General features: G+C 41.8%; 1 pseudogene across 1 annotated transcript; it reads right to left on the reverse strand.

Annotated features, from left to right (window-relative positions):
• Positions 1-500: 500 nt before the first annotated feature.
• Positions 501-5,564, reverse strand: LOC308355603 (ras GTPase-activating protein-binding protein 1-like; annotated as a pseudogene). Its single transcript has 2 exons — positions 5,505-5,564; positions 501-1,839 (listed from the first exon to the last, which is right to left on the reverse strand). The product of its transcript is annotated as a ras GTPase-activating protein-binding protein 1-like (transcript).
• Positions 5,565-8,430: the final 2,866 nt, after the last annotated feature.

Consider the following 8,430-nt stretch of genomic DNA (forward strand, 5'->3'; position numbering starts at 1 on the left):
CTTTCTACTTGTGAAAATTCTTTTCTTTCCTGCTGTAAATATGTTTATCAAATCTTGTGTTTCTCACAGACTTTTGAAATACATAGAAAATAGAAATATTCAAGTGAATGAAGCATACCAAATGTAAGTAAAAAGCAAGACACATTTCTTTGGGAAATGGCTGTTAAAACAAAACAAAACAAAACAAACAAACCAAAAAACCCCTCCAGTCTGAATATGCTAAAGTGAAACAAGGAAATTCAGTCCTTCAATATTTAAAAATCTGTCTTTCCTCAAATATCATTGCACAAAATTGGAAGTGAAGGGCTAAAAGATGAGGAGAAGGAAGGGAGAGAGAGGGAGCATACATCATTAACACCGAAAGTAAAATTGTGCAATCTTAAGCAGTTTACTGTAGACCAGGGTCATAATCTAGGACACCAAACGTTGGTGTAAGAAATTCACCATTCTGCAGAAGCTGGAAGAGTTGTACTGCTGCCTGAAGACCAGTGAGGATCAATTCACTGCCTTGGAATAATTGCCCTTCCCACTCCAAATCCTGGTTTCTGCACCGTGCCTCCGTGGAGAGGGCTGCTCAGTCCACCATCCAGCCAACCTCCGGGCCTCTAGGTCCTCACTGGCAGTTGTCTTGACGGTCTCCTTCCTGGGACTTCTCTTCCATATTCAGATGGAACTTACCTTTGAATGTGATGGACCTATGGTTAAGGGGCTTATAATCATCAAATACAACAAACCCCAGACTGAGTAATTTCCTGCCACTGTTAATGCAGAGTTCTACCACATTCCTATAACTTTGAAAAAATAATCTTGAAATTTCAATTTGTCCACCTCACAGGGTAGGTTGGTGACTATCAGGGTGTTTCACTGTTCTTTGGTGTTCAGCATCACCTTGCTTACCAGCCTCATGGATGGGTCTAGGGCCCCTCTGGGGAGGAATATTAATTTGTTGTTCTCACATTCTTTGATCCTTCTGAGGCCTCAGCAGTGGAATTTGAGATTCAGACTTAGACTCCATTCAAGACTATGAAGCTGGTAGTTGAACAACACGAGGTGGTATCCCAGTAACTGGAATAGCTCCATTGGATGGAAGGTCACCAATTCCCAAGAAAATGTCCTTAAGTCTTCCTGTATGGTCTGATCTATGTTCATAGGTGCTGGGGAAGAACTCTTCTGCATATCCTCAGGCGTAGTTTCTGCTAATACTGGCTCAGATTTTCTTGTTGGATTTCAAAGATAGGTTCTTGCTCTGGTTCTGGTCCAGCAACAGGTTCCTCTAAATGTTCTTCCAAGTCATTGCTGACAGTCTGATCATAGAAAGTTCCAGAATCATCAAGTATCACCGCAGGTGTCTTCTGTCTTTCTTCAGGTTTCTCTCCCTCTTCCTCACATTTCTCCTGAGGCTCAGTGACAAAGCCACCGAAGACCTCATCTTGGTATCTGGAGATATGAATGTAGAACTTATTTGCAACAGAGCCCTTAGGACCAGGGGCAAATGTCTTCATGAATCTCCTAAAAACCCGGTTGTTATTAGAGAGCAACCCCATCACCTGGACCACCACACCATCATTATGAGATGGCATGAGGATTATACCTCTTAGTGTGACAATTGGGAAAGTTTTGTGACATCATTTTCTTATGGATTTCTTTCTGTCCATAAACTACATCTGCTGGCTTTCCATTTGAATCCAACCCCCCACAGACATAAGAAGAATTCTTTCCTTAAAATCTGCGAGGCATGTCTGGGGCCTGGTTTAGCAGTGTATAATACTTCCTCACAAGTTCCTGCCCCACCCGCAGGGGACTAGGCTTCTCTATAACGATTGCTTTGGTCAATTCAACCTGCACAGCAGAACGGGAGTGGAACAAGCTTTGCTCCACAGCATGGCAGAAGACAAAATCCCCTCACACAGCTGTGTCCACCTCTAATTGTGAAAATTCTATACAAACTTCAGGCCTAATACTTTTAAGACTCATTTCTTAAAAAAAAAAAAAAAAGTCCAACTACTTTATCTCTTCTGGTTAAAATGGCTCTTTTGGTGAATGGTGATTACAAATGTGACTTCAAGGTTATTTCAGTTATAATAATTGCTACCATTCGGGAGGCTTCTGTTATGTGTTAAAGCCCTATAGTGAATATGTTATGTGTATGACATGATTTAATCCTTATGTAATGTGGTGGGTGTTATTTTTCTGTTTTGCAGAAGAAGGAACTACCTTTTAGAGCAGGACATCATCCAGCTCAGAGATCATGGACCAAATCTGGATGGTCACTCAAGCTGCTTGCCCATACCACACTCTTGCACACTTCCTGCCCAACCCATATCCCTGAACCCCATATGTGTGGAATCTGCCAGGACTCTAAATCCAAAGATGGATTTTACCATCAGCATGGAAATCCCAAGATTTAGACAAAATGAACATAGCTTTCTTCCCACACTTACAAATAAGATCAAACATGCCTAAGTTAAGAGGACAAATTATTTGAGGTTTTCATAACTCGTTGGGAAGAGCACTGTAGCAGAATCGTAACTCTGGGTTTGGAGCTCTTTGGTCCTGTTCTTCCTTATCGGTATGACTTTCTCCTTTGGCTGGCAAGAATATTGTTGAGCAAGTTAATGTTCAGAACACATGAGTTTAAAGGAATTTTTCACCTCAGCCAAGATTTCTTTAGACCGAACATCTGAATTTGGAGCTCAGTAAAAAGCACAAGGAGAGATAGTTGGCTTAGGTACACTTCCAGTGAGTCAAAAGTGCTATAAAAAATAGAAGGATAAAGATAATTGTGCTGTGCATGTCAGAGGTAAAGCCAGAGGAAGCCCAGGCCAATATGACATTGTCTGGTTAGCTAGCTTGCCCTGCAGGCACCTCAAGGCCCTCCCTTATGGCCATGGGCTTTGTATGCTGCTGTCTACAAGCCAAAACAAGGGCCTAGTGCTAAACCAGATGCCATTTCTCCCATGCCATGTCTTCCTGGTGAACTGAATTCCTAGGTTAATCAGAGAATGTTGACAAAAAATAGAACTATGAAGAAAAAAACCAGAACACACAAAATGCTACTAATTACAGTATTCTTAGAGTATTTTCTAGTGTACCAGAACACTTGAATATATTTTCAAATTTATTCTTTCCAAATGTGCGATCTAAGAATTATTTTATTATATTGGAATATATATTAAATTGGGTTTGTTCTACGATGATGGAATTGAAGCATTTGATGTACCCCCACTTTAGTTTCCCATTAGAAATTGCAGGATTGGGATTTCAACCCAATTCCAACTTGTATCCCTTCCTCAACACACTCACACACACACACACACACACACACACACACACAACACATGCTCACATGCTCACACACATGCACACCACTGTTTCAGTCAATGTTTAACCTAGGACTATCTCTAGGAAAAATGATAAAGCAAAAAATTTATTTGATACTTCAACCAATAATTATTAAATTCCAATATGTGCTATGTACTGTTTGAGATGCTTAGGATAAAACAGTGAACAAAAGCAGCAAAAACATCTGCCTCTTGAAACTTACATTCTGGTGGGTTGAGGTCGACAATAAAGATAAATAAAGTAGATAAGAAAATTATCAAGTATGATAGGAGACAGTAAAGGCTATGGTATAAACGAAGAGGCAGATCAGGATGAAGGAAATTAGGATTTATGAGAGCAGGGAAGATTATAGTATTAATGAGGATGGTTGTGGTGTCAGGGGGTGGGGGAGATTTTAAGGAGACACTAAATGTGTCCTTGACATTGATGCCAAGGTTTGAAGGATGAGAATATCTGGGAAATCGTCTTCCAGGAAACTGCTAGAGCACAGACGCTAACATGTGAAAATGCCTGACATGTTTGAAGAACAGGAAGGTGGCCGGACGGGAGTACAGGACGGAGACAGTAGTAAAAGGTGAGGTCATAGGTAATGGGGACGTGTGGAACCTCATAGATCATTACATTATGAGGACTTTGATTGTCTTCTGAGTAAGGTAGAGAGCCAGGTGAGGGCTTTGAGTAGGGACATGACAGGGTACAATTTATATTTAGAGGATTATTTGCACTGTCCTGTTGGGAATAAATTTAGGATAAGAGTGGAAGCAGGGAGACCAGTTAGGAGGCTGTTGCAGTGTATTTGTTTCCTAGAGCTGCTGTAACAAAATATCACAAACTGGCTGGCTTAACACAACAGATACTTTCTTCTCCCACAGGTCAGGAGGCTGGAGGTCTAAAATCGAGCTGCTGGCTGGATCGTGTTGTTTATAGCCACTGGGGTAGGATCCTTTGTGTGTCTTCCAGCATCTGGTAGCTCCAGGTCTGTGGCTGTGGCTGCATGACGCCATCTCTGCCTCCATTTTCGCATGGCTGTCCTCTCTATGTGTCTCCATGTTACCTTCTCTCTGGGTGTGTCTGTCCAATCCTATCAAATTAAGCTCCCTCCTAAATGGCTTTTTCTTAACTTGTTACACCTACAATGACCCTATTTCCAAATAAAGTCACATTCAGAGGTACTGGGGGGTTAGGACTTTAACTTTTTTGTGTGTGTCAGGAGTGCAATTCAGCTTGTAACATGCAGTCATCTGGGGAAGAAATGATGGATGCTTAGAATAGGGTAATATCAGGGGACTGGTGGGCAGTGGTTAGATTATGGATGCATTTTGAAGGTAGAACACACAGAAACAGATGCTAGATCAGGTGTGAAGTATGCGAGAAAAGCCAAAGATGGCTCCTGGAAATCTTGTTGAGCAGCTGGAAGAATAGGGATATCTGAGAGTGAAACACGTTTTTGGAGGAGTGTGGATATTAGAATTTTAGTTTTTGATACATTGCGTTTGGGATATTTACTTAGAAAAATGAAGTGGTGTTGAGTGGAAAGCTGAATATATGGGCCTGAACTTCAGGTGAGAGACCGAGGCTGAAGGTAGAAAGGTTTGAACTTGTCAGTCTTCAGCAAACAGAAGAACTTTAAAGCCCAGTGAGTGATTGAGATCACCCAGGAAGTGAGCATCACTAGAAAAGATGACCCCTGTTGGAGCCCTGAGCCCCTCCCACTTGGAGCTGTGAGTAGAAGAAGAACCCACGAGAGACAGAGGAGGAGGAATCAATAAGGCAAGAGGAAACCAAGACAGTGGGCGTCCTGTGGGCCTGGGGAAGAAAGTGCAGCAGAGGACGGGAGCGGTCAGCTGTGTTCAAAGCTGAGTGTAGTTGAGGTGAGACAAGGACTGAGAATTGATCATTAAGTCTGGACAGAGAGAAGTTTTCATGACTTTGATGAGAATTGTTGGGGAGGGGGGTTGAGGAAAACCCTTTTAGAATGGGTTCAAGGGAGAATGAAAAGAGAGGCTTTGGAGACAGCAAGTTTGGACAATGTTTTGGAGGACTGGGATGGTGGCATGTAAGGACAATGGAGTCAAGGTAGGTTTTCTTCTCCTTGTTTACAGGTCATAAACCCAAACACATGGTTGTGTATTGAGAGGAAGACCAGGGGAAGTTGATCTCACCTTCTCTGTGATTGTCCCTCTGTTCTCCTGACACTTCCGCATCCCCTCGTCCTCATGCATCCGTGGTCCTATTTGTATTTCTTAGGGTCACTGTCCAGGAGGAAAGTCCCATGGTTTGGACAACATCCCGCCTTCTTCTTTTTGGTTTCAGTTTCTTCTGAGTATCTCTTTCTAAAATAATATCATTATATGGGAGCAACCTAAGTGTCCACTGGTGGATTGATGGATATAGAAGATACACACACACGTACACACACAATGGAATATTACTCCATCATAAAAAGAATGAAATCTTGCCATTTGTGACAACATGGATGGACCTAGAGGCTGTTATGCTAAGTAAAATTAGTCAGACAGAGAAAAACAAACATATGATTTTACTTATATGTGGCATCTATAAAACAAATGGACAAACAACAAAGAGAGAAATAGACTCATAAATACAGAGAACAAACTGGCAGTTGCCAGAGGCGAGAGAGGTGGGGGAGGGGACAGGAGACTTAGGAGAAGGAAATGATAGGTACTAACTTTCAGTGATATAGTAAATTAAGGCACAGGGATGAAAAGTACAGCATAGGGAATATAGTCAGTGGTATAATAGCATTATATGGTGAGAGATGGTGGCTCCACTTGTGGTGATGTATAGAATCATCATGTCATAATGTTGTGCACCTGAAGCTAACATAACATTGTATGTCAACTATACTTCACCTAAAAATAGAAAGTAAGAAGAAAAAAAGAAAATACAAGAACAAAATTAATACAGGAATGGAGAAAAATAAGAAAGTATTTTGTTCAATTTTAAGAAAATAAACTTGAAACCTTGGATTAAATGAAGAATAAAATAAGATGAAATAGCATCATTAGATGATTTCTCTGCCTCCTTCAAAGTGTTTAGGAAATGACTGCCATCAAATCATGAAGGTGGCCGTGTTTTGCACGCTTGGAAACCATACACTCATTTAGTTCATTTTTCAAATATGATTTTAAAAAATCTATCCAAAGCATCCAGTGTCTACATCAGACAGGAGTTCCCTCCTCTCCCCCACCCATGGCCTTTGTCTTAGTCAGGTCTTCTACTGCTCTCACCTGGTCTACTAAAGCAGGTGAATTTCCAAATGGTCCTCTTTGGCCCAGATGCCTCCTTCTATCCCATCCCGGCACTACCATCAGAATCCCCTTTCTAAGATACAAAGCTAACCAGGGCCTTCTGCTCAAAACCTTTTGTTGGCTCGAGCTGTTCCAAAGTACCCATTATCCTCCAAATAGGTCCTTTTGCATCTCTTTGTCTTTGTTTATAGGTTTTCTCTGGACTGTCTTTCCCTTATTCTTCTGTACCTGGAATGAGTTTATGTTCATCCTTCAATACCAAATTCTAGTGACCCCTTATCCATCAGGACTTTTCTGACTCCTCCACCCAACTGTGGGCAGAATTCATTGCTCTTGCCTCTGGACTTCCGAAAGATTTTTTGGAATATACTTGAAGAACATTCTAATATATGTTCTTCAAGTATATATCTGGTTTTCCCTTAGATGGTGCTATCTATGAAGATGGAGACTGTGACTGATGCTTTTTGCTTTCACACAAGCCAATACACTTCCTGGCACACAGTAGGAGGATTTAACAAAGTGTGTCCCATGGATGCTTCTCATAGCCTGCCTTGGCTCTGTATAGTGTACCCATCTCACCAGGCTGGTGGACATTATGGAGACTTCTGCTCACTGAGTGCTCCCTCCCTGGAAGGATTAGTATATATATGGGGTCCTTCTCTGCTAACAGAGACATCCCTACCACCACAATTCCAGCTTCTTATGTTGTAGCAGCATTGTGAAAACACACGAAGGTCACTGCTGTCCTTGGGTCCACTGAGAGACCTTTTTCAAAGGTCACAAAGACCAGAGATAGAATGCCAGTGACTCATGTGAAGGTAAGAAAGATATTTTTGGTGGGAGTAGCCTGCCTGTCCCTTTGCAGGTGAGCAGAGACTCACCCTTTCTGCAACTGAGAAATAAGTTTTCTTTGTCCTTGACAGCAAATGAGCTTCTAAGCTCAGCTAGCAAGACATATAGAGCTTCTGACTGTTAGTGAAGATACAATTTCCAAATGCAATTCATAGCTTGAGTGATTTTCACTGCTCAGACCTTCTTCCATTTCTTATGATGGGGCTGACTGCACTGGGTGACCTTTAAGCCAACCCTGTTAATTAACAAGAAACCATAGACCAAACAAACGAAACGGAAGCACTTCAGACCCCCAGAATGTCCACTATGCTCAGAAAGTCTAAAATTAGGCCTTATGTTTGTGTATTTGAATTATCATAGATCCCTCGTGCCCTTGGTCATTCAGACACTGTCTGGGCAATTCCTGTGACCCAGAGGGAATAAGGCAAAGGGAGATGTATATCTGATGGAACAAAAGAGTTTGGGGGGCTGGAGAATAATATGATCTTTCCATCAAGGCTGCATTAGGCTGTGGTCTAGTCGCCGTTGTTTCAAAGTATTTTTAGCTAGGGAATTTGGAAATTGTTAGTGTCTATTTATCTTTAGAAATGGAAATTTCTTGTGCTGCATTCTCTCTTCTATCTGGAGTCTGCGTCACTGAGTTCTTTCATGCAAGAAAAGGCAAGTGTGTATTGTAACAGGGAGCAGTGGATGGGAGACAAGGGGTTTGGGTTTGAGAATTAATTCTGCCTCTTTCTAATGAACGATTTTGAACAAGTTACTTAAATGCTCTGAACTTCTATCTCCTCTTCTGTTAAGTAGTGATAGTATGCCTGCCCACTGCAAAGATTTGTGATTCCCCGTTTGTAGGCTGTGCTCTGCTGCTCTCAGGAAGCTTCATGAACAAGAAGCCATGGGCCTTTCCTGGTGGGATATCCTCTGTCCATAGGAAGCAGTGCAGGCTCAGGACTTATTGTGCCCATCC

This window comes from Martes martes (assembly GCF_963455335.1).
Source record: "Martes martes genome assembly, chromosome: 15".
Lineage (NCBI taxonomy): Eukaryota > Metazoa > Chordata > Mammalia > Carnivora > Mustelidae > Martes > Martes martes.